At 42.6% G+C, this 18,504-nt stretch overlaps 1 long non-coding RNA gene across 1 annotated transcript in view; it reads right to left on the bottom strand.

The window, feature by feature from the left end:
* Positions 1-18,049, bottom strand: part of LOC137870834 (uncharacterized) — a 38,761-nt gene extending 20,712 nt beyond the window's left edge. Inside the window, exons 1-2 of the long non-coding RNA XR_011102752.1 lie at positions 17,967-18,049; positions 17,786-17,867 (exon numbers count right to left, since the gene is read on the bottom strand). This is a non-coding gene — a long non-coding RNA (uncharacterized lncRNA). The remainder of the gene's footprint in view (positions 1-17,785; positions 17,868-17,966) is intronic.
* Positions 18,050-18,504: the final 455 nt, after the last annotated feature.

The following is an 18,504-nucleotide window of genomic DNA, read 5'->3' as shown; positions in this document are numbered from 1 at the left end:
ATTTATTCACATGGGAAAAAAGAGAGCGCTTCAAAGTAAATAAGATCCAGGTGACTTGAGGCGGTTTCGGCTGTCTCAAGTGTTTCACTCCATGTCTGTCAGCAATGAGACCTGTCGCAGTTTGTTGCCAATCCCATCAGCGTGAATGGCAATGTCCCCAGAAGGGCATGGCGAAGCCTCAGTACATCCGAACAATAAATTACCCCGATAACAACAATGAACGCTGTTCCCGACAAGTCGCTTGCTATTTTATCATTGTCCAGCTGACACCATCTCTGCTGCCAAGCTAACATCGGCCTACATTCAAGCCAAATCAGGCTTTGTGGCAAAGCCGTCCGCATTGAAGGACGTGAAGAAAGAAGGTGTGAGTAAAAGGTTATAGAACAACTGGAGTGATCCACACGACATCCTACAGGTGTTCAGTTTGTGTAATAGGCGAAAACAAAAAAACCAACTCGCTGAAGGTTAAGCTAACAAAACGTTACAGCATGTGTGAAGAATTTAAAGTTAAAAAGCAATGTTAATGTGTTTAATAATCACTCCTAGTGGTGGATATAATGTTATAACATGTTTGTTTGGAAAAGTGTTAAATCATAAAAGTATAATCATTCTATGTATCAAACTATAAAATACAGTTACTGAATGTTTTGAGGGAAAGAGAGAGACCTTTGAGACGGGCTTTTCAGATCCGAAAACAACTGTATGATAATGAGATGAGTTTGGTGAGCTGACTTCAGGAATGTGGGGTGTTAACAGTGGGGGAAGGAGACGTATTGATCAAACAGAGATGTAGATGAAGACAGCCCTAAGAAAACATGGGGGTCGGGTAAACGCAGTTTTATGAGGAGGAGGAGGACAGGTCGGACCAGAGGACACTATTCAGACATTATGCGGATCACTTAGACCAATGGAGAGCATTGTCCGAGGACAGGAGGAGACAATCAGATTCTAGCCAATCACAAAGCTGATAATGGACTTTTGAAAGTAAACTACTGACTTTTGGGTATAAAAACATTGTTAGGAGAGATGTTGTTCAGTTCTTGGCGATCTTCTTTACTGTAAACTGGCGTTTGTTGGCCGGTTAGGGGGGGAGAGTCTTTGAACTCGGTTTCGCGATTCCTTACTGTCGACAGTGTAATTCAGTTTGTAATTGTCTTTTTAGCATTTGTGAATTATAAATACTTTTTCATTGTAAGCCGGATCCAGCTGATTTTTCTTAGCGTGACTTCGTTGCTCAAACAACAACGAAAGAGCGAGAGGTCCGCGGCCTCCTGCGAGCAGAGGTCTCACTCCATTACACATGTAAACTAGACAATCTAGATAATTAGTGAGCTATGGAGGTTGTTGGTTGGCATATATATATATATATATATATATATATATATATATATATATATATATATATATATATATATATATATATATATATATAAGCCGTTTCTCCCTGCTTCCACTCTTTCTGCTAAACTAAGCTAATCGCCTCCTGGCTTTAGCTCAATACTCACAGATGTGAGAGCGGTATCAGTCCGCTCATCTAACTGTTGAAAGAAAATAAGCCAAATTTCCAAAAATATTGAGCTATTCCGTTCAGGCAGATATGGATATTTATGGGTTTGTCTTGTTCTTTTAAACACATAGAGCTATCAAAACTGGATCGCTAATGTTTCAAGTCATTGGGAAGATTAGCTCAAACGCTAACCGAGCAATTTTAATAAAAAGAAATTCATTTACAAACAAACCAGTTAATATCAGTCTACCTTTAATCAAGGAACATAACCTCAGACTTATTACAGCCAGTCACGGAGAACAGCACTGCCAAAGTGCAAAATCCTGTTTTCAGTCAGGTGTTGCTGAAAATGTTCACCCTCCCTGTTAAATTAAAAAAAAAGGTGAAAAAAAAGAAGCTGAGCATCCTACAGCAGCCGTGCTAATTGACTGCGCTGAGTCGGTATGACAGCCTGTTTCTGTGACGCTTGTTTCCTGCGTGCGTTCAGATCTCTTGGGCATGTAATGCAGCTACGCTTCCTGAGAGCTGCAACCGGCAGCACTGTTCAGCTGGTGACACCATTACGGTGAATGATGGTCTGTCAAACGGAGGCTTCTGTCACCACTTGCAGGAGGAGTCAACGAACTGAACAGTCTCTCAGCGACCGAGGAGCTCTGCTTGTTGCCAGAGGGATAAACACAGCCGCTGGTTGGTTTTAATTTTGCTCTGTCTAGTTGAGCATTTGTCAGCCGAACCACTTGATTGTGGTCTCGATCGCATTTTGGTGCACTATTTGACAAGCGTTCACTTCCTGTTATCTAACTGTGAGGGCTTTTGGGTTGATTTCCTGGCACACCTGTCAGATGCCATGCAGTGCTCAGTCCCTTCATATAATAAACACGTGATCGGATCTACAGGTTAAATCGCGTTTGTGTAGACACGTCCATGTTTGCGTAGCTTTGCGTGTCTTTCCGCTGCGACGAACCAGTTCACGGGAGCACCTTGAACTTACACCTCACAATACTTTGCAAATAAGATTAGAGCAATTTAATTAGGCAGAGAGCCGCAGTAATAGAGCCATTAAATTAGTCACTGGTGCAGGGCAACAGGGGCAAGGAATCCCACTAATTAACCTGTGTCTCTTAGACTGTTGCTTGTCATCACAGCGAAGGCCTGATGCTGCGATGACCCAAATGTCCCAACCTTGTCTAAAACACTTAAATTCTCATCTAGTTGGAAAATTGGCAGTGTTCATTAGTACAAACGTACAAAACGCGCAACATCCTGTTGTTCTGTTTGACTCGCTGGATGTTTGACGAGTGTAAAATGTAAACGGTTAAAGCATGATGACGTCACGCGAATGATCGCAGGCGTAATCCTGAATCCACAGCATTTCTTCAACTTTACGCATTTTTTTTTTTCACCCGAGGTTTAAAATTACATCTGAGCTTGGTGCAACGGCACAAATAATCATGAACTTCCACTGATGTTTATTCAAAGAACTCCTCCCTCATTTTCTGCAACGTGCACAACCTTAGACACTTACTGTCATGCAGAATAGATGCACGGTACATTTTTGTATTTACTGAAGTCGCCTGCGGATCAAGCAGCCGTTATTCTTCTGAACCAGTTTCTAGTACTTGACTCGCAACCAAAGCTCGAGCTCCAGCAAAGTCACAGAGATGAGGAGCATAAAAATAAATCTGAACTCTAAAATGAAAGCTGCAGCTTGATTGCAGAAATAACATCTTGTGGCTCATCACCTTGTGAACCCTCGTCTACATCCCGTCAAACAGAAAAACACTTGAAAGTCATTAGAGGATTTTTTTTTTTCCCATTCTCATTTGACTTTGGTAAAAACATGAAATGGTATTAATTGCTTTACTCGTCTCCATTTTCCTAACACTGCAGCTAGAGGGCAAGCTAGCATAGAAATCATTCCTGCTGTACGTCTCAGAGGGACGGGGGTTAAACTTTGTATGTACACATCATCTTCATACGATATGAATGAAGGGTGTCCAGCAGACTTGGAGAGTGATAATGCACTCTACATCAGCCTTTTTTTTGGCATTACTTCAATGCCGAAGAGCAGAGAATGATGTGATGAGAGGTGCACCCTTCAGATTCAACAACTCATCCCCGCGTCTGTTCTCTGCGGTTTAGATTCACAGAAATGCACTTTCATGTAAAGCCCCAGTGAGATAAAACATGACACCTTAAAGATTTAACATGAAAGTCTGAGCGGGACTTTATGTTTCAGTTGGTCTTTGACACAATATCCGTTTTGGGTGGGTAGTGCTTCTGCCGTGCGTTGGCTGACTGCAGCACCCATGGGACTGTGCCTAGCCCCTGGCATTGTCATTCTTCATTGATCAGAGGGGAGAGGCTAACAAGGTCTCCAGGCTACATGCTGCTCTCCGCCTGCTGTTAGAAACCTGCTCCTATGCTGCTCAATCTGAGCGGAGCTTTAATGCCGTCACACTCACACACACACACACACACACACACACACACGAGACGGGACTGATTTATCCAGGATCCACGTTTCCTTAAAGGGAAATTAAGGTATATGGCAACTTGGGTCTCATTGTTGTAGTTATAGCTATCTTTTCTATTGGTTATGACAATATACTCACAAAGCTAAACTGCTGAAATAAGGTTGCCACGATTGCACGGCATTAGTCTCTTCCTTATTCAGTAATGAGACGACCCCCTTTCTCTGACAAAACTAAACTGCGTTCTCAACTAAACGCTTTGAGGGAAACATATTTTCTCCCGGATGTTTATGCAACACAACCACTTGCAGGATCAGTAAGAACAGCATGGTTCGGCTTGAAATAAACACGTTTGTTACATTATTTAAGTTACAGATGTGAATTTAAGTAAGTCAACATTGACTTTTGGTTTCACACAGGACACAAACAGCGGCCTACTGGGTGAAAGTCCTCTGTTTGTTTAACCCATGGATGTATATAACCCCTGATGTACTCAGTGGTGCATGAGGCAAAAAAACTTTAAGATTCAGATAAAATTACTCGTATCTTCCGGCGATCTTTCACATCGATGGGACCAACAGAGCAAGTGCACTAACGTTTTCTTTAACCCCTCCTCCCACTCCTTGGTCCAGCTCATTCACATGAATGGAGGACGTAAAGTAACTCTGGAGTCAGCTATAAGTGCATTAACTAAGTGCTGTTCTATTGTTCCTACTGGGAAGTTGATTCACCGCATGAGAATATAATTATCGGCTAAGTTACAGACATCTGTCCTAATGTAAGTCTACGGGAAAATCTTTTTAGGTTCCAATGGCATAACGTGATATACCCGGAAATTGTAATCCCGAAGCCCGGAGCTCTTCCTGGGGGCTTGGTTTGATCCACCAATCCAACCCCGGACTTTTATGAGACACAAATTTGGCAAAGCCCACTCTGTAACACCATGTATATAAAGAACGCCAACACAGTTACTGTCAGAAATCCAACTAAACTGAACTGAAAACCAAAACTTATGCTGTAGCCGTCTATGGGGGACCGCTGTTAAACCCCCTGTGTCTAATACAATCCTATTTTAAATCCTCTTTTCAGTTTCTTGCTCTGTCTTGGTCTTAACACCCGTTAAGTGTACCCTACTATGACCATTAGCAGGGGTACATTGCCACAACGGATTTAAGCGAAGTTATGTACAGAGCATATTATTAGATTGCCTCCACGCCATCAAATCCAGTGCGGTGATCCTGGCCCTATTGCTGCAACCTGCATAGCAATCATCCCTCCCTCTGACCTACTCTGCCGACCCGCCACTTGCCCTCGCTCTACCTGCTTCCTCATTAGTAGCTGGCTCTCGATGAGGAAAATCCATTAGTAATCCTACTCTCTCACACAGCATGAATTTGGATTTTTCGACCTCTTTTTTTTTTTTTTTAGCATTCACTTAATCACTCTTTGCTTTTTTCCCCACTGCAATTTCACACAGACATAAGCACAGGGCACCTTTTTTCACGCTGGCATGTTTTAATTTTTGCTGCTGCTATTTTCTCTCTCTCTCTCTCTCTCTCTCTCTCTCTCTCTCTCCCTCTCTCTCCCCCTCCCTCCCTCCCTCTCCCCCTCCCCCTCTCTCTCATTCCTTCGCTTCCTCCACATGTCAGCGGAATACCCAGAGAGCACACATACACGCTCCCGCCCACGCACTCCTCCTCTGGCATACGGTGCATCTGAGCTTGGGTGAAACTGTGGTCAGAAGACGTCTCTGCCGCTTGGTTCTAAATTGGCCAGTCGTGAACTCCTGAGCTTCAGAGGATGGCCTGGGGGGGGGGGGGGGGGGGGGTGAAGCCCCAACAATACACGGTGCCTATACCCATCATTCATTTAGTTTGCGAAGGCAACTTTGCTGCTCACGGGATGAGGAGGAGGATTGTATAATCAGGCTAGTTGTGAATATTCAAATGTACATATGTCTCACGTGAATATTTATGTCGTCCATCAATGAAACGAGTGCACGATTGCAATATCAGAGTACACAGATGGCTTAGAGGCAGGACTTGGGGAAGCCTTGTGATAAATTAGAACATTTTCAGTATGAGAAAAACAGACCGACGCTTTTAAAAAAAATGCTCTAAAAACACAGATAAGAAGCTGCAGCCTGAATTCACCATCTACATGCAGTATTCGGATAAGAAGCGTAGACCAAAGAATTGCTGCCAACTCCAGATGACTGGAACCAGATGGGGTAATCATACAATTAATCTATTTGTTACCTGCATCACCCCGAAGCTACGTGATACAAACCAGACTAAATTACACCAATTAGTTTGCTGTGATAGAGCTAGGTGCTCTTCATCTTCGTCCCCTAATTACTTATTTTTTGTGCTGCAATTTTTCCTAATTGAACGCGTCAGGAAAACGCATTTAGCACAAACAAAGCGTAGCTAATTGTGGTGTGGAACAATGGCAGGGGTAAGAAATGAATTAGCTAGGATGACATGTGTGAGTAGACTGTGGGTAAATGTGTGTGTGTGTGTGTGTGTGTGTGTGTGTGTGTGTGTGTGTGTGTGTGTGTGTGTGTGTGTGTGTGTGTGTGTGTGTGTGTTCCAGCACAGGATGTAGCTTGGAGATGGTAATGCGTACATACAGTAAACACCTTCAACTGGAACCGACCGCTTCGGCTTTCAGAAGGACTATCTAGGTAATTCTGCACCTTAAGCCCACTAATTACATTTGTGTATACTTAACATTATTGCTGACCACTCTTAAAGCGTGCCATAGATTTCTAGATTGATTTCCTACCCTCCAGGGAGCCGCTGGGTTCCATATCTTTGAGTCCACTATGAAACCAAAGTGTTCACTGAGACTTAGTGAGCATTTATTTTTCTAAAAATAAATAAATAAAGTAAATAAAGCTTTCAACATGGACTGCTCCTGTTATTGCTTTCAAGGACAACTGAGTCTTGAAAAATCGGCAAATTTGTCCTCAAACCTGTCGATCAGTGCCTTTCAAAAAGGGACCAATAAGACAGCTACAATAACCTCATCTGTTTCATAGATAATGGCTGGTTAAGTTTTGACAACTAAATCTACTTGGTTAAAGTTAGGTTAGGATTGGTGTCATGCTTTAAAGAAACCAGCGTTGACTGTACAGGAGGTGGGATACTAACCTTGCCTGCTTCCACAGCTCTGAATCATATTTGAGATTCAAATAGGTCTCTTATTATGGATACTTCTACTGGTTAGAAACAATCAGCCAATCAGAGCTAAGGAGGCAGGTTTTAGACTGCGACATCCTCTTCCTACATAACTAGCTGCCTAGTAAGCACAATGTTGTAAGTTGATTTACACAAACAAAAACTAGAAGTTGTTATTTTCCTCCTATCATGTTGAAAACCCTGTACTTAAGTGCTCCTACAGCAAGCACCGCTGCAGCTTTCATGTCGACGGAAAATGCGTCACTTGCTACAGACAGGTTAGGGTAAAACAAACTACCTCGCCGCCTAACAAGAAATCGGATAACATGAACGAAATGTCGGGATGAAAAGAAAAATAACTTACTGCAGCAATTCAGTCTGTTTGTCAGGCTAATGCTATCTGCGGTCTCCACTATCAAAATCAGACAGAATGTCCACCCTAACAGTATAAAAACATTAAGCTACTTCTACCTGTGCCTGTAAAAAAAACTAAAACTAAAAACTTAAAAAGTACATATGGTGTCAGTGACTGAAGTTGGCTCTGAAAGCAACCGTTTTAATGACAAAATCGAATTCTCACTATGCCTTTTACGATGTCTCTATTGTCTTCTCTGATTGCCCAACAATGTCCTTGAAAGCTTCTCAGCTTCCATCTGTCAAATCCCGGATAACAGAGCATCCTTGAACGCACCACCAAGAACAATCACGCCGCTTACAACACATGTGACACAAGTGAAACTAAGTGAATGGAGACACGCAGCTGCCCAACACCTACTGGTTCTAACTGGACATAAAAGGAAGAGTTTCAATTTTTTGGGGTGAAAAAGGAATGAGGATGTTACAAATTATCCTCATACCACCAAAGGTGAGATAGTGCCGGAGGTTCATTCCAGCTGTCACTTCAGCTGTGCGGGCACATCGACTACGCCTCGACCTAATCTCGTCATTCCTCCCATTGCGCCCGCCGCAGTAAGCCCCTCTCCCATTTTACATTCTCAGGGGTTAAACCCACGTAGCCTTTATTCAATCCAGCCCTTGATCATGCAGATAATGACTTTAGGGAGCTAGTTAAGCCGAGGGACAGGAGGGGGGGGGGGGGGGGGGGGGGGGCTCTGTACGCATGACAGCCAGCAGACGGGATAAAGAGACCGTTGGCCTTACCAGGATGACATGCTGAAGGCGTTCCTCTTCAGCAGGCGGCCTCTTATGATATGATGTGCACCCAGCTCCAATTCAAAGAATACGTGGGCATACTGTATGTGACTCTGTGAGGCTTCATGTGTGGAATATACACGTGTAGGCTGCATGGAAGATTGTGTCATTTTGTCATTTTCACAAACGCAACTGCAGGCAAGGTCAACCCTCATTATGTCCGAAAAAACGTAAATATGCAATCATACTGTGAAGTTCAGTAGCGCTGCTGCAGTCCCTGAATCGGCAAACTGTACTTGTGTACAGTAAATTTAGTGCACGAATAGCAACGGAGGTCGTCTCCTATAAAGTCACAACCGATGCTGAATTGTTCCGACACACACTTGTGATAACTCTGAAACGTCAGCGCAAATTTACTCTCCGTCTCCCTCTGCTTTCTATTTCATGCCCACTTTCTTTCCAGTGCTCCCTTTCTTGCTTGCACAGGACATTTAGCAGGATGCTCGTCCTCCAGAGACGAACGCAATATCCCTCTCCCAGTCAACACCTCTCACTCTAGGTAATGTCAGACCTCGGTCTCATTACGCGTCGCAATCGCAGAGGGAGAGAGGTGGCTTACGTGTCCATATGGGGAGAAAGTGGCTGTCAAGTAGGGTGCAACATGCAAATTGATGGATTATTTTTTTTTCTCCAGTCTGGAGCCGTTTGAGGTGCTTTTCTTTACAAGCATTCAATTCACCTCGACTTTTTACACATTCTTTCTTCATGCTAATTTTAGGTAGCAGAATTGTCATCACCAGATATTTTACTACAACTTTTACATCCATCGTTACCTTTTGACTCTAAAAACACACGAGGATAGCATTTTCTTATTGTCAACAAATCCCACAGAAAGCTAAAAACTATCAATAACGAATCCTAATTGTAATCTCCTGTGTTCCCAAAGCCTTGCAGCGTAATCCTCCGTGCCGTAGAATGCCACTGTTCTCCAAAAAATAATAACGCATAAATTAGCCACACTGTTGCACTGGGTGACATGTTCCTTCATTATAATGAACACGGGCACTGTAGTTTACTCAAGTCAATCCCACACACACACACACACACACACACACACACACACACACACACACACACACACACACACACACACACACACACACACACACACACACACACACACACACACACACACACACACACACACACACACACAGTCCTGCCGCTTCTGAATGCGTGTGTGAATCAGATGCTGAAAATAATCCCCAACAAATGCTCTTTTTTTCCTTCTGTTGGAGTAACATTTCTTCGAGAACAGTGAGCAGCTATTTTAGTTAATCATCAATCAACAAACTATATAATGTGACCAGTATAAGCAGTATTCTTTGGGCAGAGCGCCACAGACAGTAAATAAATCTACGGATGTTTTTTTTCTTCCAAATTTGTCGAAAAAAAAAAAAATATATATATAGACTACGATTGGAGGAAGAGGGTCAATAGATGAGGCTATGCATAATCATCCCTTTAGATCGCTAACGTGCACTCGAGGGACCTACTCGTGCACTTTCCCAAGACACAAGATTGGGTCATGCATAGCTGACAACGATACACCACAACCCCCATTGGCCTGGAGAGCGCGGTGGCTCATTCACACGGAGAAGCCCAGTTTGCCGTGCAGACGGCCACAGCTGTGGCACACTGGCATACACTTTGTTCTGCTCTGGATGACCCTCCCCTGTGCCGGCCCGGGTAAACGCTGCAGCTGTGGTGAACCTCTGCCACACACACACTCTCACTCAGGCGCTCTCACTCTCTGATGCTCTTTTCCTCACGCACACGCACACACACATACACACACACACACACACACACACACACACACACACACACGCAAACAAGCTCTTGGTCTCTAGGGATGTACATCTTCATCTGTGAATTCAGAGAAAAACAAACCGCCATCGGAAAGCAACATATGGCCTGCTTCTAATGGAACACATCTCTTGGGGTCTAACTGATACAGTAACACAAAGGCCCTATTGGCTTGAATGTTTTGCACCGCTGTTTGAGCGTTGGGAGGAATTATTTGCAGAATAATAAAACTGAGACTTTTTTTTGTGTATGGTTTTCAGTTTTGCATTGCTGTTATTTCTTCGGAAGATGATATGGCGCTTGTTTTTGCCAGCTTAGGATCCCAAGGACAATTGGAAGATGAATTTGGCAGCGTAGAGAATCACAAAACTCATTTATTTATGCATGTAGGTCGCTAAAGAATACATTCTTATTTACAAGCATAACCTTGGAGGAGGGAATTTTCCTCTTAAGTGGGAGGGGGAGGAGATAAAAAATGACGTTGAGGCAAACAAAAACACTCTTCACTGAGGGGCAATATCAGACAGTGATAAACAACAACATAAATATCAAAATAAGTGCAGACTGGCAGCAAACATGGCGGCAAAATAAAATGAAAGCAGAAGGAATAATGAAAAGGGATTAGGCAATAAATAATAGTAATCAGGAAGAGAACAGCAGAAAAAAACAGCGGAACAGAAGGACACTAAAATCATGAGAAAACAGAAATAGGTACGCTACAAAAAAACATGTTCACAAGCATGAGACCAATACTAAGATTTTGTGTTGCAGTGCACTCAATAAAATGTGCAAATGAAGACATAGCGTGATATTTAAATCCACATGCAATATTTAAAAATCTAAATAAAACCGTTTCCCTCAGTATAAAAGCATCACTGTTGGAGAATATTCACAGCTGAGGCTAACCTCAAGCTTTGGAGAGTGATGCTGCACACAGCTTGTGCACGGGATCTGCTCCAGATTTACGAAGAGGCCCATTGAATTTTTGAATTATATCAAGCTCTACAAGCAAGAAAGGAAAGTGTGATGACAGAGAGCCAGAGGTGATGTGAAGTGCAGATGGGTGTTTTGTTGGCCACATGCTGGAACCTCACATTACTTGTTCTGGCTGCCTGAAAACAGAATTTTTTTCTGACCCAATTTACTGAAAGAACTGGACACAAAATATCATTACTTTGAAATAATACTCTGGCCAAAAGTATGTGGGCGCTTGAAAAAAAAAAAAAAATGCAGATACTCAAAAATATATGTGATTGTTGATCATCCATCATTCCAAAACGACAGTCACTATTGTTCTACTATTACAGCTTCTGCACATCTGGGGATGGTTTTCTACTAGAATTTGGAACCTGGCTGCAGGGATTTAGGCCCATTCAGCTACAAGAGCATTAGTGAGGTCACCGATGTTGGCCGATAAGGACTGGCTCACAGTGGACGTTCCAATATAATCCAAAGGTGCTGGACAGGGTTAGGATCAGGGTTGTTGCAGGCCAGAGCCGAATACAAAATAAAAAGTAGAAAAGCTCCACACAGTAGAGTATATAATACAAACCACAATTCAACTGGCTAACCCCCCCATTTGTTTATCAGACATGTTATTCATTCGCACATCTGACACAACAGATTTACATTCATTTTAATCTATGCAGATGTGTGAACCGGCTCTGTGCAGGCGCGTGTCTCAGCTCCGTCTCATGGGCGTAACCTCAAATTGAAGCACTTATCAATTTTTTTTGACAATACGCGTGTTCAAGTGAGGTTGATGCTGGTCCCAGAGCAGCGATGGCAATGCAGTGAGCTGTGTTTGTAGTTCTATTAGCTGATAACCAAACACACCGCCTAAAACAAAAAAAAGTGATCAAACTGTCTTCCCATTGACATACAGTTTATGGTTTTCCCCAACTGTCTCGGCAACAGAGAAGCGGCAGGGAGGCGGCGATGCACTTAGCTGTGTTATCACTAGTGGCCCTTACCGGGGAGGGGCAGTCAGCGGACAGTATAAAGAAGGCAATAAAAAGGTGTTTTGAGAAAGTGGAAGTCACACAACCACAAGCATGCAGCCATAACTGGCCACCCAAAGTATTATGCCATTTGATGAAGCAGAATGCAAGATTAGCCGTGGACAGACACAGAGATGCACAGTCACTTCCGGACACACGAATGGACACATGTGAGCGGAGACTATAAATGGCTGACCTGTTAATAATGTCTTCACTAGGGACTAATAGGCTTGAGAGAGAGAGAGAGAGAGAGAGAGAGAGAGAGAGAGAGAGAGAGAGAGAGAGAGAGAGAGAGAGAGAGAGAGAGAGAGAGAGAGAGAGAGAGAGAGAGGCACATACTAACTGGTCTTGGTCTTTTCATGGGACAACATTATCCTTTTTACATCATCCTTAACATTTTACGAAGAAGAGTCTGGTTTTTACACACCAAACATCCTAAAGGAAACCATTTGTTATGGACCTCACTTTGTACGGGGACAATGACATGTTCCCCAAACTGCTGCCAAAAAGTAGGAAGCACACTATTGTCTAAAGTAATAGTTGCCATGCATAGATATTGTGGAAAGAGCGAATTTTAAAAACCTTGGCTTTGGACATGAACATTGTTCTAATATCGACTTTCTTATCTGGTGACAGGGGTGGAAAAACAACCCCCAGATCAATAGCACATAAACGTATGTGTCCACATATCCTTGGCTATACAGTGTGTAATTCTGCTCTCGTAAAACTGCATAGAAGTTCAATACTGAATGACCACCACGCGGTTTTCATCAAGCACAGCCCACACAAGAAACAACCTAACTTTCTTGCTTGTATGGCTTTTTTTTCCCTTTCTTTTCCCATAAAGTCAACACATGCTACACTGTGACCTGCCAGCATTATTTACTGCTATTTACAGCAGAAATCAATGACTTACACTGCCTTAAAATGTCTCTCCATCTATAGGACCCTACAGAAAAAAAAATCAAAACAAGAAGCCAAAGAGAATGGCTTATACTTTATGTAACACTGACATGTGAGAAAGGACGGTGAAAAGTAGCTTTTGCCATAGAAACAAGCTGATGTTCTGTCTCTTTTTTTTTTTTCTTCCCTCAACTAGTGCAGCTAGCATTACTGTTTTAGTAGCGCTGGTTCAATACTGTGATATGTAGCCTACATACTGCTTTTCATCTGGAATGAAAAATTTAGAACATGCGTTATATCACCATCAGACCCACAGAGACATGAATATCAAAGCGTATTCTCTTGGTTTTGTTTCATAACACCCATATGATTCTCTTTCTACCCCTCATTCTCCGCTCTGATGCAACATAGGAATGTGTATACTGTACATGAACCTCGCACGTCCATAGAAAACACAGAATAATCAATGTTGAAACAACGGCGTCAGACTAAACTAGCGCTCACTCCTCCTCTTTTCTCATTCTTCTCTCTCCCTCCTTCCTGTCAGCTCCTTACAGCTCCCAAATGAACACAGATGCCTCCTAATAGACTCCGCTAACTCAAAGACCATCTCTGGTGTAGCCAAGACAACACAGCTTATGATATATTCCCTCTTGATATAAAAAAAAAAAAAAAAAAAGTGGGATGAGCAGAGGGATTGTCTGGGCTCTCTTATCTGACTTCTGAGAGCCTTCATCAACGCCCCCCCCCCCCCCCACCTCTCTTTCTCCCACCTGCCTCCCCACTGCGTTCCCTCTTGCCTCCCCTCTTCCACCTCCTCCTCCTCCTCCTGCTGATCGTCACAGCGATACCACACTGAGTGATGAAGGGGGGGGGGGGGGATAACAATGTGGGCTAACTTCAACCCCCTCCAAATCCCCCTGATGCTGTTCTCAGATCAGCCTATTTGTTATACATAGTTTTTTTTCCCGCTTGCGTACAAGAGACACTAAGAGAGACAAACTCCTTGTTTGAGTAGTGCCAGTGCTGCCTTGTCTCTTTTCGCCACTCTCAGTCTATAGGGATATGTGTGTGTGTGTGTGTGTGTGTGTGTGTGTGTGTGTGTGTGTGTGTGTGTGTGTGTGTGTGTGTGTGTGTGCTGGCCTACATTAAGTGCAATGCCGTCTGCTGCGATGTGTTTACGCTGAACGTAATGTGCAAATTGGCAAATTCTATTCTTCATTTGTTGTTTGTGAACTCCATTTGCTTCTCTAATCTGCCACCTAAAAAAAGGTTGAAAACAACAATCAACAGCTAGGCACAACCAAAGACTTAATAATATAGTGGCGTGCATGGGGAATATGGGGGTCACATGACCATTGACCCAGCCCATTTATCAACGGCCGCCCCATCGCTTGATATGCATGCACGTGATTTGTGGCGTTTTATATTTTATATACGTTTAACCTGAAAGCCACACGCCGAAACGCGTTGGTGTGACAATACAGCGAAATAAAGTTTTGATCTCTTAAGTCCTTGGAGCCCCCCTCAGGTGCAAACAGGAAGATACAAACCATAAACAGGCATCACTCACACAAGTCACGTTTACACGCGCATCAGATATTAGATTATAATTTGATTAAGTCAATAAAGCATGTGAGACAGAGCCCATGTCAACACCATCCTCTGATTGTATTAATTAGATTTTGCTCTTAATCTATAATCATGATTGTATTAAAATATGCACAGGGCTTGGATTTTAATCCCACTAATGGGCATCAGTTAGGACATATGCGCACCTTTGACACACATTGAATTGTGAACACGCTGCCTGGAGGTAGAGGGGTGATGGAGCCTGGAAAGTTTATATTAGTTTAATTTCAATCTGTCGTTTCACCTGTAATTCGTCCTTTTATGGATGAGGTTCACATTTGTCACCCCGTAAACCAGATAAATCCCACCTCGTATTCTCAGATCCATAACTAACCACATAAACATTATGGGATCTGTAGTTCCAGAAGTGACAAAAAAACAACAGGAGTGATGAAATCTATGACATAATTTCTTTTATGGGCTCTATTGTGGCTGCAACGTTTGAGCACTGCTGCTTATGTTTGGATGAGCAGATCTGATGCACATGCATCAATGTCAATACTAGACACGGACAAATATGGTGCTACATTATGTTAGTAAGTAGAAATATGAAGAGACAGAGGTGCAGTGGGAATATGGGCTCTGACTGGTCAATTGACAGTTATTGAACTGCAGCCAGTCACACATTATTGATGAACTCTCTCTGTCAGTCATGACAAACCATTTGCTCACACAGCACAGCCAACCACTGTTGAACCTGTTTGACTAATAGCCAATGAAGAAACATGACATCTAAGAATTATCAGGCCCAGGCAGGTCTTCCTCAAGAAGAAAAAAAGAGAATAAAAAAAAAAGAAGAAAATCCTTAAAATATATATCTGCATGCCAACATAATAAAAATCAACTCATGAGACACTTTTTCTTTATTTTTAAATTACAAGCCAATCGCTGTCTCCAAATAATACATTCACTCGACCAAACAGACTTAAAGCTACAGCCAAGACAAGCACCACTTAACAGCATGCATGCACTCTTATACACACACACACACACACACACACACACACACACACACACACACACACACACACACACACACACACACATCCCAGCAGCCAGTTGTTCCCTGCTTTGCATAAACCAATAATGTAATGGGGGGAAAGCCATTCCCTGATGAGCACTGTTATGAATAATTTAAAATAATACAGATGAAAACCATCTCAAACTTTTAAACTCGCTCCAATCACACATTCAAAAAGTCTATAAAGAAATGTAATGGCAGTCAATAGATGTAATGTTGCAGAATCACTGCACAAATAAGATGAGTTGCTTGCATTTATATCCAATTGAATTTAATAAGCACTAAGTCTGAGCTGGTTTGATTATTGCTGTGATGGATTGTAGTCGAGCCCGCTAAGCCGCTCAGTGGCCTCTGCTCTGCATTGTGGGTAGAAACAGTTTAGAGGTAGCTTTGTTTTTGCTGTGCAACTTCTCTTGACGCCTGAGGGATGTTGTGACCGCAAGAACCAGATAGTAAGAAGGAGATAGAAGATTGTTATCTTGTGTGCAGCAAGCGCATGTAGACACAGATGTAGATAAGGACTCAGCAGTGCTGCCAACTAGACCTAAAAACAGCTAAAGTTGGCATCACAGAGGCCTCTGGGAGCTCGCAGGCAGCACTATCATTGAGGGGTGTGGTCCATTCCTGACACACATGGCCGCTGTTAAATGATGACGCTCTCACGAGGGGCCGCTGTCGAAAGATAAACCGCAAACAGAAACGTGATGTCGGTTTGAATCAAGTTTAAATCAAACATTTATCAAATATTTGAACTCGTTTCATCTTCCAGTTTTTGAGTGCCACCTCTTATTGTACTGTGCTGATAAAGAGAAAGATAATTACACAATTCACAATATTCCTAGCCTCCATAATTTCTTGCATGAATTATGGATGTTTTTTCCATTTATTTCTTTTAGTGAACCTGGCAGAATTGGCGACAGTTTTGTTCCATTTTCCCGGAGTTTAAAGTTGAAATCTCAAAGATTTTCATTTATACATATCTTTTAAGTCTCTATTCTAATGCTGCGGGAGGTAACACACTGGTGATTAAGCCTATGGCCCACTGATGAAAGTATTGAAATATTTATACATTTACATGTTACGAACTGGGTATCAAAAAAAGAATAATTCTGTATTAAGTTACTGTTAAAGCAAACCAAACATGTCCTACTGCTGCAGCTTTACACTAAAAGCATTGAACTGATAAAACACGAGTTGACTTTTAATACAAAGTAGTCACAGCACGACGATGGCTATTGCTCATCAAAAATGCATCGACAAAACAAGGAACAGATCATTTTCGGTCATTTTTTGACAGCGGATCAGTTGGAAATATTGCAGGGAGTAATGGAACAAGAAACCGCAGCTACAGTGAGCTGTGAGATGAAAAGCTGCAGGCGACAGGCTGCACACCCAACTTCTAAGCGAGGTATGCAACTACTTTCACTTTCGCTGTTTGCAGACTCATGCCGTGTGCAGCATGACTCGGATCACGGTCTCTCCCAGAATGATGGAAAAAGGCCGGTTATTGCATGACATATTTATTTAAATGGAAATAGTTTGTTTTGCAGCCCTCTTTTGCATTTTAACAGGTCCCAGACTACTGCAGTATTAAAAACCACATTTGCTGTTACCACCAGTAAATGGGTTGTGTCCAAATCAGTCAGAACTGAAATCTAATGGATTGCCACTTTAAATGATGTATGACGCGGTTACACAACCTGTCAAACTATAAATGGGATAGTGTCAAACATCTCTGCCTTCTGCTGCAGAGGAACGGAAGGGCGAGCTGAAGAAGTGGCCTCGGATAGCTTCAACAGACGAAGTTAGCGTAACGTCGACGCTCGCTAACAGCGTACGAAGTTCAGCGACGAGCTGTGCCGTTCACGGCTGCACCAACATGCACTTATTTTGTGGTTTTAGCAAGAATGCGTTGAACAGGAATCAAAAACATTGCCTCCCAAAAGAAGACAAATCCACAGAAACACAACCCTAAACAGTTCACGTGTGCTTCTTTCACTTTGATGACAAGAAGCCAAAAGAGGAAATTAAAACCTGCATCTTACTTTGTGGTTGGGCCACGAGAAGCCGCCAGAGAAGAGACGATTCATGAGGAGGGATGACCACAGCACCGGGAGGACAGATATCCTGGTGTACGGAGAAGAACACAGCATTTTAGTGTTTGTTTTTTTTCTTTAGTTTTACAGTTTACTGTACAGTTAAAAAACACATGTTGAGGGAGAGGACCTAAATGCAGACAGTCGCAAAAACAGAAACAGTTTAGGGATTTCTAAGAGGCTGCCATTTGTACTGACAGGGAGATCAGGAAACGAGACACAGGTGAGCAGGAGGATGTGGGAGTCAGGTGACCAGGATTAAGAAACACCGAGGGCATCTGGTGGACAGGTGAGGAACGACAATAAGTCTTAATGCAGATGAAGGGACCCGGGGAAGAGGGAATGTGGCTGGAAGGAGGGACAGAGAGGCAGACCGGGCAAAAAAAACCCACAAAGCAGTTGTGACACAAATAATAATAGATGACATTTAATTAAAAGGGTACACAGGCTTAAGTAATGCATAACTAATGGTGATTTAATAGTTAACATATTAATCTAGGATATATATGAATGCCTGTTGCTTATGATTAAATAATATTCAAGTCACGGTTGGTTCATGTGCTTGGTTACATAGAAAAGACACCCATGCATTTGATTAGACAGCAGAGCAGCAGAACAGTACCATGTCTCAAGGAAATATGAAGCACTTTTCATCATGCAGTTGATGA

This window comes from Cebidichthys violaceus, unplaced genomic scaffold (assembly GCF_023349555.1).
Source record: "Cebidichthys violaceus isolate CVI_PGR_0920_01 unplaced genomic scaffold, fCebVio1.0.p SCAF_14, whole genome shotgun sequence".
NCBI classification, from domain to species: domain Eukaryota; kingdom Metazoa; phylum Chordata; class Actinopteri; order Perciformes; family Stichaeidae; genus Cebidichthys; species Cebidichthys violaceus.
This window is presented reverse-complemented; position numbering and strand designations above follow the sequence as displayed.